The sequence below is a fragment of the Suncus etruscus genome, chromosome 3, assembly GCF_024139225.1.
Source record: "Suncus etruscus isolate mSunEtr1 chromosome 3, mSunEtr1.pri.cur, whole genome shotgun sequence".
Taxonomy (NCBI): domain Eukaryota; kingdom Metazoa; phylum Chordata; class Mammalia; order Eulipotyphla; family Soricidae; genus Suncus; species Suncus etruscus.
In genome coordinates, this window is record NC_064850.1 from 29,337,193 (window position 1) to 29,353,964 (window position 16,772).

General features: G+C 32.6%; 1 non-coding gene across 1 annotated transcript; it reads left to right on the forward strand.

Annotated features, from left to right (window-relative positions):
- The first annotated feature begins 2,332 nt into the window (after window positions 1-2,332).
- LOC126004715 (U1 spliceosomal RNA) lies at window positions 2,333-2,496 on the forward strand. The gene has a single exon (XR_007493978.1). It is a non-coding gene; the product is annotated as a U1 spliceosomal RNA (small nuclear RNA).
- Window positions 2,497-16,772: the final 14,276 nt, after the last annotated feature.

Consider the following 16,772-nt stretch of genomic DNA (forward strand, 5'->3'; position numbering starts at 1 on the left):
CGGACTTCAAGAAACCATGGATCGAGTTGAACAGAATACTAATAAGATAGTCTTTGTTAATCTAATAGTTTCTATTCATACCTTGAAATGAATTTTATTATCTATAAAGTTATATTTTGCAAATTTATACAGAGATGTTTCTTATGTGTATGAAATTTCATTGCAGTTATACTTCTTAATTTTTCATACTTTACTACTAAAAATCACCGGCGTTTTTGACATTTCAGTGGTAAATGAGGCAGTAATTTCAGATCATCAATAACTGAATAATTGAAATTGATTTTATTATGGAAATTATTTAAATATAAATACTATAAATATTTAGCACCTTGATAACTTGAAACACTTAATAATAAATCTATTTATCCCAACATATAAAATTGTCAATAAAGTGTTATACCAATTATCACATTCACACTAAAGTGCAAGTGTCTTTAGGATCTTACATACTTTTTAGCAACTTCTTGTGAGCCTATAATTGCTTTACAGAGAAAGCTTTAAAAATAAAACAGCAGAGCAACAACAGAATAATTATCTTACCCTGAAGTCAAGAATAGTATAAATTTGTATATATGTAGTATACATTTTATAAGATATGATCATATTGTTTTATATGTGGCAAATATATTAAGTATATTGGAAATGTTGGGGTTTGAGGGAGCATGTTGTGGCTGCACCTAGCTGGTATTCATGGCTTATTCTGCTCTCTGGAATCACTAATAGCAATTCAGAGAAACATATGGGTGACAGGGATAGAACTAGGATCAGCAATATGCAAAACAAGCATTCATACCGACTATGCAATTTCAGACCACCATCAAAAATGGTTTTAAGTCAACTAATTTTTTAATCAGTCTTTTTTTATCAGAATCTAAGAATGCTAACTGAAATTATTAGATTTTTTTAGTGGTGACTTCAGGAATGATGCATCAAATTAATCACCTGACTAACAGAATTAAAATTAATTTTTAAGGGGTACTCCCAAGATGTTATCAGAGGACCAGGGGTCACTTCAGTGCTAGGGGCCAAAGCTATATTGCTCCTGGGACCCATGCATACGATGGATTACCAGGGCCATACATGGTAATATTCAAGGAACCTAGAGAGTGACACCAGAGAGGCTCTTTAGGGATGTGACACAAAGATTGAGGAGTTAGGTCTAGTATGCACATGCCCTCACACAAGTACTAATTTTCTGGGCCTCCAGAAATTAACTTTTGAAGAAGTTTCATATTTTTGTTTTGTTACAATTTTTATCTCTCTGTGAACTACAACAATTTAAGAGGTATGAAAGAGAAAAATACCTTTTTTTTTTTTTGGTTTTTGGACCACACTGGTGGCACTCACTGGTTACTCCTGGCTATGGACTCAGAAATCACTCCTGACTTGGGGAATCATATGGAACGCCAGGGAATCAAACAGTAATCTGTCCTAAATTAGCACAAGGAAGATGTGCTACTGCTTGCGCCACCGCTCCAGCCCCAGAAAAGCACTTGTAATCTTTCTTCTTTCTTTAAAATGCTTGACCATTATTGTCTCCTTTTCACTCAGTAGAAATAATGAAAGTTGCTTGATGTTTTACTTATAATTAGATGTGGTACTTGTGGCTCTAAAAATTAGAATAAGATTTTAAGAACTTTAATCACAGTATCTAGTGGGAAGGTGCAAATGCTATTTTTCTATTTTTGAAAAACAAAATAATAACTATCAAGTACTCACCCTATTTAAAATGAGACTTTAGCTCAGTAAGTCTGAGATTATTAAGTTAAGTTAAGATTATTAAGTTAAGATTATTAAGTTATTAAGATTAGTTGGGGCCGGAGAGATAGCATGGAAGTAAGGCGTTTGCCTTTTATGCAGAAGGACGGTGGTTCGAATCCCAGCATCCCATATGGTCCCCTGTGCCTGCCAGGGGCGAAATTTCTGAGCGTAGAGCCAGGAGTAACCCCTGAGCACTGCTGGGTGCTCAGGTGCTTAGTGTTGATACTGCTTGAATAAAACAAGAGTATATGGTTATTTTGTTGATGGGTATTTAGAACTTTATTTTGTAGTCTTTATCTTATTTTCTATAATGAAGCTATAGAGAGTGGCTAGGATTAGTAAAATCAAAGAATTATACTGCAGCAGTTACAATTAAGAGTTGCAAAACTAAGAGGTATATTTATCATAAATCATCAGCACATAGAAACAAGTAGTAGCACTTAACATTTAAAATTTTATGTTTCTCAAAATATAGTTAGCCTACGGAATACAATCAAAGTTGGCTTACAAAATCATGTCTTCCGTGATTGTAAAGAGTTTTTACTGTGACCACAGAGAAAGACTTTAGTGTATACTTACCTGGCAGGGGCGATTCCATGATTAGGAAGGTGGTTTCCCCAGGGTGAGGCTCGCCCATTGCACTCCGGGAGTGCTGACCCCTGCGATTTCCCCACATGTGGGAAACTCGACTGCGTAATTTATGGTAGTGGGGGACTGCGTGCGTGCTCTCCCCTGGCTAAAAAAAAAAAAGAAAGAAAGAAAGACTTTAGTGAAACAATTTAGAATGCCTGGAGCCTGGAGATAGTCACATGCCAGGATACTTTTTGGGTAAGTTCTCCCTGTTTTTAAAGCAAAAGTTATACTTTCTATATTCCTCATATTTTGCTGTGCCTATGCAAATAACTGCCACACACACATTTTTATTGCATATTTCTTATCTCTTATCTTTTAAAAAGGGGCTTACTAACCCTTCTGCTATTGTATTAATGACTTTATTGAAGATAAAGTATTTTTCACAAATATATTACTACTAAACTTTTTCTTTTTTCTTTTTGCTTCTCTTCCAATTTATTTTTTAGTTTTTCTTTCTGTTTTCTTTCTATTTTTTTTAATAACTTTACTTTCCCTTATCTTGAAACAAATGTATCATGATTGGTTATGTTAACTATGCTTGGCATATATAAGTGATGCCATAAATAGTAGTTATATATTGGTTACTATATATAGTAATTAAATAGTCTCATAAACTGTAACTTTATTTTCTTATTAAAACAGATATTTTAACATGTAAATTTTGTTTTATCTACACATATATAAATTTACATAGTTGGTGTTACTTCACATAATACTCAACACTTTTTTTCACTCTTGTGAAAGAAATCACTCTAATGATATAACTGAATCTTTTAAGCACCAGAACTTGCTTATTTGATTAACTTAAAAACCTGTGAAGCTTGTAGTGCCACAGCTCATATTTAGAGACTGAGAATTTTCTCCTTAACTCTTAATATCAAATCAAAAGATACCACATATATAATCTAGCTAGTTGACTAAGAGAACTATATGTGGAATTTTGAGAAGACTGAGGGAAAACAAGAGGTCAAATTTAGCCCTTTTCAGGCAGTCATGCTATAAGTGTGCCAGCAAATAAGTGACATCATCAAGGATCCTTTTGGACAATTTAATTAGAAGCTGAATGCTTAGTCAAATTGATGTGGAACAGAAACCCAAGGAGAGCTTAGTCCAAGTTATGTACCAAAAAAAAAAAAAAACATAGTGAATGATATTTTTTCAAATCAATAATATTAGAAATATACTTATAAAAACAGTAACATGTATAATAATTTATATACAATAATTAATAATTAAAACTAAGGTGAGTGAAACAAATAAAGCTATTCTTCCAATCTCTCTGAGATGACCAGAAAAGTATTAAAATTAATTTATAATGTAATATAGTTTTATCAAATTTCTGTAGGAGGTAATTTTAATTTTATTATTTACTGGTTTTCAGTTAGTGTTTAATGTTACTAGATCCTAGTTCAAGGGCAGTATAACAAAGGTTAAGAAAATACATAGATTATTATGTTTTTATATTCTGATATCTTTTTATCAGACTCTAACTGCATGATACTTTCAAATTCCACAGATCCAGAAAAGAGAGCAAAGAATAGTGAAAGAAGTAAAGTAACAATGGACTGGCCAATATAAGATATTAGTAGCATCACCAATTTCTCAGTGGTAGCAAAATCTGACATAATTTTTCTCTATTTCACATATTCTTTCTCTAGTTTCACTATCAACTCTTGGCAGATAAAACACTATTTACTGTAGAAGAAATCGGCCTTATAGAGCCCTAAAAAAATAAAAAAGATTAAAAGAGATAAAAAAAATAAGTGTACCATATGTTCTCCTGATGTCTTAGAGGTAACATTCACACATAGAATAAAAGTAAGCATATGGGAAAGCTACCAAGAAATTCTTAGCAATATAAAATCTGGGTCAATAACTAATCTATGCACAGATCTTTGACTGTAATTTACATTTTTAATAAGAAATTTTATGATATACATGAGGATTATTTTACAAAATTTTAGGCTAACTAAGCATGGATATAAAAAAACTTTTTATATGTTCAGATTTTATTTTATTTGGCATATAAAATTAATATCCTATTATTTCTGGTTTCCTGGGTTTTTTTACCTGTTTATTCTGTGGATAGCTTTTTTTAGATCAAATATTCTAACATCAAATGAAAAGTCATATCTACTATTTTTCACTGCATTATATAAGATCCCTTATTATTTAGAAATGCCACTACATTGTAGGTATGAATCTATGGTTTACTGTTTTACATTAACATAAAAGTTAAGCACATTTCAGGTTCATCTATCTTTATCCATTTTGCTTCTTCCTATTTTTGCTTTATTTTTCTAATTTTTTTATTTTTTCAATTTTGCTTTATTCCAATTGCTTTTTATAGGTGAGCAACATATCCAAATTATTAAAACAATTATTTATGATAAGACATTATCAAACTCTTCCTACTTTGTGTTTTACTCCCACTTCAACTTAAAACACTTCTAAAATTTTTACAGTGCTTATATTAACAACAACAAAACCCAGTTTCATCTACATCACTCTGAAAGGATTCTATTAATCCTTACTTAGTTATTATCTTTGGAACCCAAGCAGTCTTCAGTGAATCAACATTGGTCTTTTATTTGTAATTGCAGCTCTGCTTATGTCATTCAAGGTTTTCATGTGGTTCTATGCATGTGATTGTTGAAATACACTACCTTTCTTTGTTCTGCCAATCAAATTAGGCATTATCCAAGCAAAGACTGGAAAAGATGACACAGATGATTCACATGCAATGCAATAATTTAAAAGAACATTTTATTACTTGTGGATATAAAAATCATTCTTAATTCTGATGAATATAAACAAACAAAAAATGAGTTTCTATGATAATCATGATTTTTTAGAATGTTAAGTCTGCCAACTCAGTGGCTTCAAACCATCATTAGTAGTGAGAACAAATAGAATCTTAAAGTCAAATTAAAGAATTAACAAGGCACTTCTTGTTTATTTATTGATCATCAACTATCATATTATTCACTACTTGATAGCACTTCAGTCTTTTGTTTTTCTTTTTTCTGACTTTGGATTCTTTAGTTGGTTTATGTTAAGGGACAGGAAGACTGAAATGTGAAACTCCACCCTAGTTTTCTGTCCATTTTCTTTCTTGACTGTGAATGGAAGCCAAAGACTTCAATAACACCATGTTTTAATTATTTTTATTTTAGACCACATGGCTAGAGACCTCTCACCACTGTTTGACAGGATGTTGCTGTGTCTTCTTGGTAGGAGTCCGCTGCCCTTCAAAGAAAGAGCATTGGAAATCTTTTGAGTCATACAAAAAAATGTTAGTCACCACACACAGACAACACCTCACAGAACGAAAGCTGAATGAAAGCTTTTAAAAGAAGCACATTTCCCTGTTATTTTCTCTTGCTGGAATGCTATCCCTTCATGTTCTAAGAGATTATACAATTTGCCTAATAGTATAAAAACTGTGCTTCCATAAATTCTTACCTCAAACACTTGATACCAGGAACCATTAATAATTGATATTTATCACACTGTAAATTGAGCATATTATAAAATACCTCTAGACATTCTGGACAATATCAACATAGAACCTAGTAATACTTCTAGCAATGCAGGTAACCCCTCTTATACAAAGGAATTTCGACAAAAATTGAACTTAAATTGCATTAATTACAGGCAAAGTTTACATAAAATTAGTGCAACTCAGTTTAGATTTTTCCTCTCTATGTAATATAAAAAAAATTAGAGACATGAACTTTTTTGAGTTTGGGAATACAAACTAGGGATTGCATACTTCTATTAATCTTTTAAGTCATATCATGGGTATTCTCTAAATGAAAAAATGTTTGAATTGTTGAATAAAGAAGTTACTATTTGAGTAAATGAGGGAGAGTGAGAGTATGAATGAGAGTGAGAGTGAGTGGTCTTCATAAAATAGAAAAAAAGTTAAAAAGTTTATGACTTATTTTAGAACACAGTGTATAAGCATATTTAAAAAGAAAAAATAATACCACATAAATTTGGTAATTAGTATGTCTGGCCTGTTATCATATACAACATTTGTGTCTAGGGCCCTCCCTCAGTCAGCTTTCACATCAGGTTTCATCATATTCATTGAGTACTCTCAATACCTTCAACTTGCTCTGATCTTTGATTAATTTTATTTTCTTAATGCTCATGTAACATTAACCACAGATTGCATTTTATCGCGAGAGAAACCTGTTATACAGGAAAATTGATGATTATGAGTCCATGCTATTCTTCTAGAGAAGCAAATGTTGATTATTGAAGAGATTGTCCCAGTACATAATCAGAAAAGAATGATCTTCTGCTTTATAGAGTTTGTCACATCCCTTGTAATGCTTTCCAGTAGAGGAGCATTTTGCCCACTGAAAAGATTGTTGTGCTTTGGAGACTTATTTTATTGCATGTTTGGTATATTCAGAGAAAGAATATGACTAGAACACAATGGCACATTGTTACATTTCAATGTGCTACCTTCATCTTAAGAATTCTCTCATGACTTGAAATACTGCTCTGCTGACTGCCTATGAATAATAATTTTCTTTCTGCCTAGTCATCAAGTAAGCAATCCCCGATCTGCCATATCTTTTGTTGGTCCATGACAACAATCTTGGATTATACCTATCATTTCAGTATATTTTGTTCTTAGTTTCCCATTCTATTCTCAATAGAAATTCAAGGTTTAAGTAAAAATATGTATATTACCTTATTTTTTAAATTCTCGGAGTGAAATGAAAGTTCGATAGAAGCTGAGCACATACTTTACTGTGGAAAACCTGGGTTCAATCCCAGGTGTCCTGAGCACCAACAGAACAATCCTTGAGATCACAATTTGGAGTAACACTCCAAGGGTCAATAGGTGTGGCCAAAGAACCCAAAAGAAAATAAACTATTCCACGTTCATGTTTGTTTGGTTCTTTTAATCATACTTTTCTAAAAAAAAAAAATCTCTTTCTTGTGGCCAGAGAAATAGTAGAGCTATTTGGGTGATTGCCTTGCAAACAGCCAACCCAGGTTTGATCTTCATTTTTCATATGAGCCCTAAGAAGTGCTAGTGCAGAGCCAGGAGTAAACTCTGAATATTGTCAGCTGTGCCCCCAAAACAAAACAAAACAAAACAAAAATTTCTATTCTCCAGTCAATATTACCGTGTAACACCGATCGTCAATCACTAAAATCGCTGATTTCTAGTGATTGACAATATTGTACACAGTTTAAAAAAATAGCACCCCTCTAGAGAGGTTTAATGTAACATTAAATCCATTCTGAAATCGTTTTTTAATCTCAGTTAGGAAACATGGCCTTCTCTTTAATCATAGATTCTCATAAATTTGTTTGGTTTGCACATCTTTCTAATATTAAATTTAGTCTTTCACCAAAGCAACAATTTCCCCCTAGAAACAAAACCATTTAAACTTCCATTAGAAGCAGTAACTTCAATGGGACAGAGCAATTGAGCACTCCCAAAATGTTTGCTTTGCAAGGCCACATGAAAAGGCATCTTCTTTCCTACTAGCCAACATGTTTCAGCATCCTCTCAGTCTGACAAGATTAATAGAGGTGTAAGAGCCATGTGTTCAACACTGAGTCTATTTGTTAAGGAGAGGAGTGGAGAGAAAGAAGTGCTAAAAAGGAGCTGTTGAGAGGCAGGGCTTTCTGATGCTGATAAAGCAGAGAAAATATTTTTCTTCTAGGAAGAAAGTAAGGATTAGCTAAAGAGATTGATGGTCTCCATTTTTATCTGCAGGCTATACAGATATGTTTGCTGGCATGATAAACGAATAAAACATCCAACAGTGGTGCTGGTGGGAGTGGAAATGAACAGAGCTCCAAAGGCTTAGGTATTTTTTTTTTCAAAAAAGAATTATTGGATTTTGCAAATGCTGCTATATGACTTCAATCACTATATTCATATTTCATGATTAAAATTGGAAAATGAACCCATTGGCTAACTGCTTGGGCTCCTAGAAGCACATCCATTTGCTAACTAAACAGATTAATCCCCTTACCTGAAGTGGGAGACAGATAGATTAACTATATAGATTTTACCTTTAAAACTAAAAGAATGAGGCTTTGTCCAGAAGAAGGGAGTTTCCTCAGCATGTACTCTGTATGGAATCATTCCAGACCTCAATACTCCACATTTTAATCTAGTAGGATTTGCAAACAAGCATTGGCTGGTAATAATGACTACTTTTTAGTAATAGTAATACTCATGTTTTAGCAGATGCTAAAATATTTTCATAAAAAGCAGAATTACCTTATGCCCTGGGCATAAGTTAACAAGCAGCACAAAGCAAAAGGCAGTATTTCTTTCATGAAGGAGCATGCCATTTCTTTGTTTCAAAATGAAACAAAAAATAACATCTAATCCGTATTGGATCTCCTATGTTTGTCATGTGCTTAGATGTGCCAAGGGGAAGACAGAAAGGTGATATATTAATTTTGCTTAAATAACTCAAAATTAGGATATGTGGTTCATTGTAATTTAAGTAAGCAATGACATTATGAAAGAACAGAACTCTACAAGAAAATTTCAGACATGAGGTTATCTCAGACTGTACAATATTTCAATGTATACACATCATTTTTTAAAGGAAAAAATTGCGGTGAGTACTGCAGCTACATATTGACAAATCGGAAACCAAGAAGCATGGTCCCTAATTTACAGAGGCCCTACTCTATGGTTTCTCTCCTCTATGCTTTGCTCAAAAAAATTTTCAAATATCAATGTCATGAATATATCAAGTAATCAGAGCAACAAGAAGAAAACAATATTCACAGTTGGGAGAATGCAAAGGTAGCTCCTGGCTGTAAATACAAAAGAGAAAAACTAGAATAGAATGATTTTCTTCTCAGACACAGCAGGGAAATAATCTAAGAGGAAGTCAAAAGTATGCAAATGTGATTGGGTGCTGAATGCAAAAAGTTTACTTTGAAAGAGATTCTAAGCAGGAGATGGAAGCTGGTAGCTGAGATCTTAATGAACTCCTTAGTGGATTCCAAGGAGAGAAGAGAAAATGTATTCTTACTTTCTAGGCATTTGCTATGGTTGATGATCATCAGAGGTCAATAGATAAAAAGATGCTTGTCATTTATGCTCACTTTTTCAATTCTTCTGCAGAAATAAAAAGTACCTTGATTGAGAATTTATTATGTTTTCTTTCCTTTTGCAGATTCTTAGGAGAAATTCTGCTTTTCTTTAGTCCATTTTCAACCCCAATAGTAGTATCACATATTGAAACATAATGCTAACTTCCTTATCTTATTTCCTAAAAGGAAAGAAGACTCAGAATTAAATTTAGGAGTTTCAACTGGGTTACAGGTCTATTTGGTTGGTTTACCCTCATAATTAATTATACATTGAACCAGAAAAGAGATTAAAATATTTGGAATCTTTTATGGGCCATACCTAATAGCTAAGGAATCATTGCGAGCTATGCTTGGAGAGTCATGCCATACCAAGTATCAAATCCTGGACTTTAGCATGAAATGACTATAGTCATTTGAGCTATGTCACTGACCTATGAATTAGAATCTTTAGCCTATGAAACATTGGACCAAGTCTGTAGACATTTTTCAGTGTAGTCAAAATTGAATAGGAATGTCAGTGCATACTGTAGTGAGTAGAATCTATAAAAATGGCTAAAATAGCCTAAAGTGTACAAGACAACCTCTTACCTCAGACAAGTAGACTATCCACCAAATGTTTGCTGTTGTTGTCTTTTTTTTTAATATTCAGATTAATTCACTGATTTTGAATGATATTGTTTTGTAAATGAGTGTACAGTAACTCAGCAAGATTATTATATGCCATGATCCTGAGCATCTTATTTTTGTTATTCCTTTCTAATTAATGTTCTTTAAGATCAAAATAGTGGAAATTATTATTTGATTTTGGCATACATAGTCTGTCTCAGAATTTATATTTCCAATCCTATGAAGTCTTTAAAGGAATAAATTCTGCTGTTATTTTTTCTTCAAATGTTTTGCATATCTTATTACATGAAACTATCTTTACCCTTAATGCAATTCTAACACAAAGAAAAAATGCTCTAATATCTTAATGATTTTAGCATAAAACTCACATTCTAATGTTTATATTAATAATAATTCAAATTGTTTATTTACCAGTTTTTGTAAATAAGTAATGGAAAATTAAGGAAATGGAATTTTACAATTCTTAATGTTTTTTTATGAATGACCAATGAATGCAACTAGGGAAATGGTTGTCAATTGATTTATAAGGTAGGCTTACACTCAATGATATAAAAAGGAAATGCAGAACAAGTTTTTTTCAACTTTAAGAAAAGTGAATTAAGAAAGTAAAGAAATCATTTCAGAACAAAAAAAATGGAATTTTAACCAAAAATTAATTATCTAGACTTTGCCTACCGAAATACAGAATGTTCAATATCATTCCTTCCTTATCTATTTTTTTTTAATTTCAGAGAAGACACAGAGCTAGTCCTGTTGAAGTGAGCATGTATATCCAAACTTCTTTTGCCCACATTTATCTCCCAAACTATATGCGCTTGCTGGTTAAAGAAGCCTCATCTTAACAAAACTATGCTCTCCAAAATTTCAGATGACTTTAGTTCTTGCTGTGAATTTCCTGGGTTTTGGCAACCTTGTAACTTTCCACTATGTCAATATAAAATGGAAATTAAAACCTCCAGTCTCAAAAGGTAAACACAATATACATTTCATATTTTTGAGCCAATTCATTCATCTCCTAACTTTTAAAAGCCAGGATGTTTCCAAGTATGAACCTGTCAAATTTAGATGAGCAATAGCCGAATCTGCATTTTCTTCTTTTTTTATTTTAAAAGAGCATCTCAATAAACCAATCCTATTTTTTCAAAATAAGAAAAATTACATGTATTTTAGACCTAATTCAGCTTTTATGCAGACATTGATCTTTTATTTACCTATCACAAATATCCCCAAGGATGGCCTAATTACTTGCAGAAATTGTTAATGTTTTGAAAAAATAGCATTTCTATGTCTTCTTCAGTCTCTTTAAAAAATAAAATAAAATAAAAGGGTTTTACAGACGCACTTTATGCTTCTTTATCTCAATTCTGTGCTTAGGAATTATTTCCAGTGATGCCTAGTATACTATGAGGTACATCAACCCCTATCTGCCTGCATGCAAAGCACATTCTAATTCCAATGAGATATCTATTCAGTACCCCATTATTTTTAAATAAACTGAATTTTTCAGTTTTGGAAAAACTTCATCAAGTAATTAGTATTTATGTCTCACCATATAATAAAATTAATAATTTTATACCATCATTGTGTGGAAACAAAAATTTGCTGTTCTAAAGCATGTCTTTGGCAAAGGCTAATTTTATGTAGAGTCTATGAAGGCAGAACAAGCATTACCTTGGAAGATATATTTACCTATATTCAATTAAGAAATGTATTTTAAATAATTTTATGGTAGCTCTTTTGGTAACTTCTCTAACTGACTTTCCCTTTTTTCTTAGAGTCCTTTGTTTGCTAGGTTACTTTTGCATGATGTCTGAAGCCACTGCAAATTACTCAGCTTTGCTAGGTCTCTATCACATGTACAGGAGGTGTACATGTTGTTAATAAATGTCTATTTATACTCTTATCATTATGCCAATATTTATTTATGTATATAGACTTTGATGAACCCATAGGGATATCGTATGTCTTCTCTCTTGTACTGACTTGATAATTTCATGATGTGCAGAGCAACTTCTGTTGTATATCTCAATCCAAATCATTAAAGCCTAAAAAATCCAAAGAAAAGAGACAGTATGGTATTTGTCTACTTATAATCCAAACATAGAGTTAAAAATGTACATCTTTTTTGATTAGATATCACAAAATAAATGTTTCCTCTAACATGAGTTTAGTTTTAAAAGTTTGTGATTTTCAAAATTATTCAAGAATAACACTGTATAATTGGTAAGAAGACCTAACCAAAATAAAAAGAAAATTGTATTGAATAAATTTTTATAAAATATATTTTGCTGGGCTGGAGAGATAGCATGGAGGTAAGGCGTTTGCCTTTCATGCAGGAGGTCATCGGTTCGAATCCCAGCATCCCATATGGTCCCCCGTGCCAGCCAGGAGCAATTTCTGAGCCTGGAGCCAGGAATAACCCCTGAGCACTGCCGGGTGTGACCCCAAAAAACCACACAAAAAAAAATATTTTGCTAAAACCTATGAAAAGTCTATAATATGAATAAATATTTGGTTATGTAAATTCTAAATGCATATTCATATTTTTCATTTTAAATGTTTCGAATATTTCTTTGATTTAATACCTCAGTTTTAATTTATTGACCCATAGGTATTGTCCCTTATAATCATATATGAAATGAATAACAACCACACCAACTTTTGCTTAAGGGTATTATAATATTTAAGTTTTTTTTTATATTCTTGAGCTTTAATTACCTGGTGAACTAATCTAACTCAGCACCCAATTTATCAAATTATTACACAATAATAATACTTATTATGTGAATAACAATAATTCACATGATAATTTACAAATGAATGACTCTGAAACACTCATTTAATGTTTGTTCTTAAATAATGACAATTTGTTAAGGCAAATTTGTTGACATGATTTTCTAACAGATTACCAAATACAGTATTTACACATTTTTAATCATTTAAATAACAATTAAATACTTTCAGTAATGAAAATTCATTATTCAATTTGCACAAACTATCGCCCTTTTGAGCTTCTTATTTGTATATGTAATATGTCACACAAATGAAAATTAGTGAAGTGTTAAAGGTTATAGTTCAAGTGGTAGTCGTGTGCATCTCGTATGTGAGGCTGTGAGTTGATATGAGACACCATATACTGTTCCTTTTATCTCCATCAACATCATGAAGGCCTGAATACCTTGAGGATATTGATAAAATGTCTCCAAAGTAAAAATCACTTAGCATAGACACCTATGGATTTGGTATAGACATATTATGTTATTTTAGAAGAAAAAGGAATGGGAAATATTGCTATATGCTTTAGTTAATACAGTTACTTGTTTTGAATATTGGCTATATAAGGTATATCTAATATAATTTGATGAGGTATACTCAAGCAAATAGGCATTGGAAATAGCTTTGGGAAGAGAAAAGTAATACATAAAGGCTGGAAAGATAACAGCAATCTGGGCTCTTGCATTGTATGTACTACCTGATCTTAGATTTGATCTTTAACACCCCATATGAACTCCTGAACTAGGTGTGATTTAAAAAGAGAAGACAAAATGTAAACAAACAAAAAATAATAAAAAAAACTCATTAAAGGGAATCAGAAAAATTTTTTGACCATACTACACCCAGATCACAGTCTCTCTTTGCCCTTTCATCAGTTCCCATGTGCGTGTATTGCAGACAAGTAACCCATTTTTACGTGGCTAGAGATTTGAGGAAAACCAAAGTGGTAAACTCAAGAAGCACTAGCAAAGAGAAGCAGACAGTTCACAAAGCATCAGTTACAGACCAGTGGGCTATCAAAACTCCTGGACTTTAAAGGGAAAGTACAGCAGAGGAAACATACCATCAGGAGACTGAATCTGAGACTGAAGCTAAGAGTGAACCTGGACTTTGTTATACTGAAACAGAGATTACAGCCAACAAGAAAACTATACTTACTCAAAACTATAAAGAAACTAACATTACAAGCATCTAGAGTTTTGAATGCAATTTTACATATTTCAAAGTTAAGCTCAGAAACGACCAGGATCCATTCTAAGAAATATGCATCTAAAAATGCATAGACTTGGAGACTTGAAGATTAGTAAAAATAAGGCTTTAGTGGCCAAGGTGATGGCACAAGCAGTAAGGCATCTCCCTTGCCCACACTAGTGTAGGAATGACCAGGGTTCGATCCCCCCACCTCCCACATGGTCCCTCCAAACCAGAAGTGATTTCTGAACTCATAGCCAGGAGTAACTGAGCATCAGTAGGTGTAGCCCAATAACATAAACAGAGAGAGAGAGAGAGAGAGAGAGAGAGAGAGAGAGAGAGAGAGAAAGAGAGAGAGAGAGAGAGAGAGAGAGAGAGAGAGAGAGAGAGAGAGATGAGGCTTCAATAGCCAGCAATAATGGTCTTACATGATTCAGTAAACTTATGTGCAGACATTATATTCTGTAGGGTGGTGCAACTCTTGCCTCATTTTCCCCGTTGAGTACTCTGGAGTGTACATTTTGCCTAAACAGTCATCTAAATTTTATTGGCTTCTACAACTGTGTACACCTTGGGATTGGATGTATTTTTAGGAGTGATTTTGTTGTCTTCACACTCTTTAGTTATTATGGCAGGAAGGCACTTCTGAAGTATGTACTTTCTATCTAACAGGCAACCACTATGTTGACCCCATACTAATACCTTTCTTGTTCCAAATCTTTTAGTCAATGAGTCATTTTGTAGGCAAGATGGTAGTCATTTTCTAATTAGGGGTTAATACTTTGTCTTGAAAATGGAGCTCCATTGACTTTACTTTAGTAAATACCAATAGGATTAAGCCAAAAGGACCAGAAGGATAGTGCTAGAATCTGAGGATGCCATTTGTATTGGTACCTGCATAGCTGGAGGTCAATAGGGCCACACTTGACTGTGTGGGAGTTTCTATAGTTATACCAAAATGCTTAATGGGCTGCATAGACTTGAATGGAACCAAACATTTTAGATTTTTTTTTGCTATTATTATTGCAAAAATACTACTTTCTCAGTTTAAACATGGAATGTACTTCCCAGAGAGTTCACAGGCCCATCCTTAAGCATTTCAGTTATGCATCATAAGTACTTTAAGGACAATAAAACTGGGCTTAATATGCCTTAACTCTAGTCCTTTGTCTTCTCCTACACAATTGCTGTCATCCATTTAAATGTTGAATTCATGTTAGACACAGAGTTTAAAAAATCTCAAGCACAGATAATGTGTAAGGACATCATATTCTATCATGGAATAGGGACAGAGTAAACATAGCTAATGCATATGAAATAAAACATGGTAAGCATTACGATTTAAATCATATCATAATACACATGATGATGTTATCTGAATAATTTTTCCAAAGAACTGTAAATAAGAAATTATTTAGCAGTTCCCACTTTTAGAATGCAGATTACACAAAAAATATATAACTAATGATTCTTTCCTTTGTACCCACAGCATCTTTGTTCACTGTTGGAAATGTTGTCTAATTTTTCCACACAATAACTAATTGTTGATTTTCTAGTTGCCAGCTATTATTCAAGGGCTTACATACAAAAAAAATAACATGGGGACAAAATATGTGAGAATTTTACAATGGATTGACAGGTAGACAAATGAAACAAAATGATAAGGTTCAGCAAAGATAAATGAAAACTATAAATAAAAAAGCAAATAACCACAGACAATGCTTTTTGGAAGTGTCCGTTTTATTAGTGTGTATCTGTAGCTCAGCTTATGGCATTGTGAAGAACTAAGGTAGGAGGGATAAAAGTTGGTAGATGATAGGTTTTGTAAAAGGCACAGCTTTTGAATAGAATACTTAGGGTGAATACAAAAGGGAGTGATCAATCCCATGATTGCAGCTGTAGCTGTTATTTTGGCAGTGGGAGCTTTGGAGCAAAGGGCTGGCTGAACTTTGTGAGTTAGAATGAATACAAAAGTTAAAGTTCAAGAATAAATAAATTTTAAAAAAGCATGACCTCCCCTTTAAAAATCATATTTACTTATTTACCAATAAGTAAATTGTCTAGTTAATCTGGTAAAAAATATTTTGTAGGAATAACTATCATTAAGTATTTTTGTTTAAAATAAAAAATGGATTTCAGAGTACATTTATCCAGTGAATTTTTACTTTCTTATTAGCATCTCAGCCCATATTTAAGTCTATGCTTTCATCAAAATTTCCTACTATAAATAGCTTTTAGATACATATCCTAATGATTACATATTATTTTACAAAATCCCTGCTTATGATTATAATACCCTTAAAACTTTAATGATTTATGGCACAGAGAATATCGATGCCTTTTCTGTTTCCTCTTTGTTAAAACTTGTGTGTTTGTTTCTAAATTTAGGAAAAGTTTTATTACAAATCATATAAATCCTTTGAGCTGATCAATGCTTGATACTGGAGTGTTGCTCCATTTTAACATGAATTGATCATCTCATCATTCAATGATGTGGAAATTCTGATTTATTTGGAATACTACTTCCCCTAATTGCTCAGCTGAGTATATGGCAAGTTATCCATCCTCTCTAAACAAATAACTTTCATTTCAGGTTAGTGTAATTTTTCTGAAGGGTTTTATTCAACCGTAAGAGGTTTCTATTTAAGGTTTGATTGAATTGGAGACAGTTATTTTATTAGCCCAAT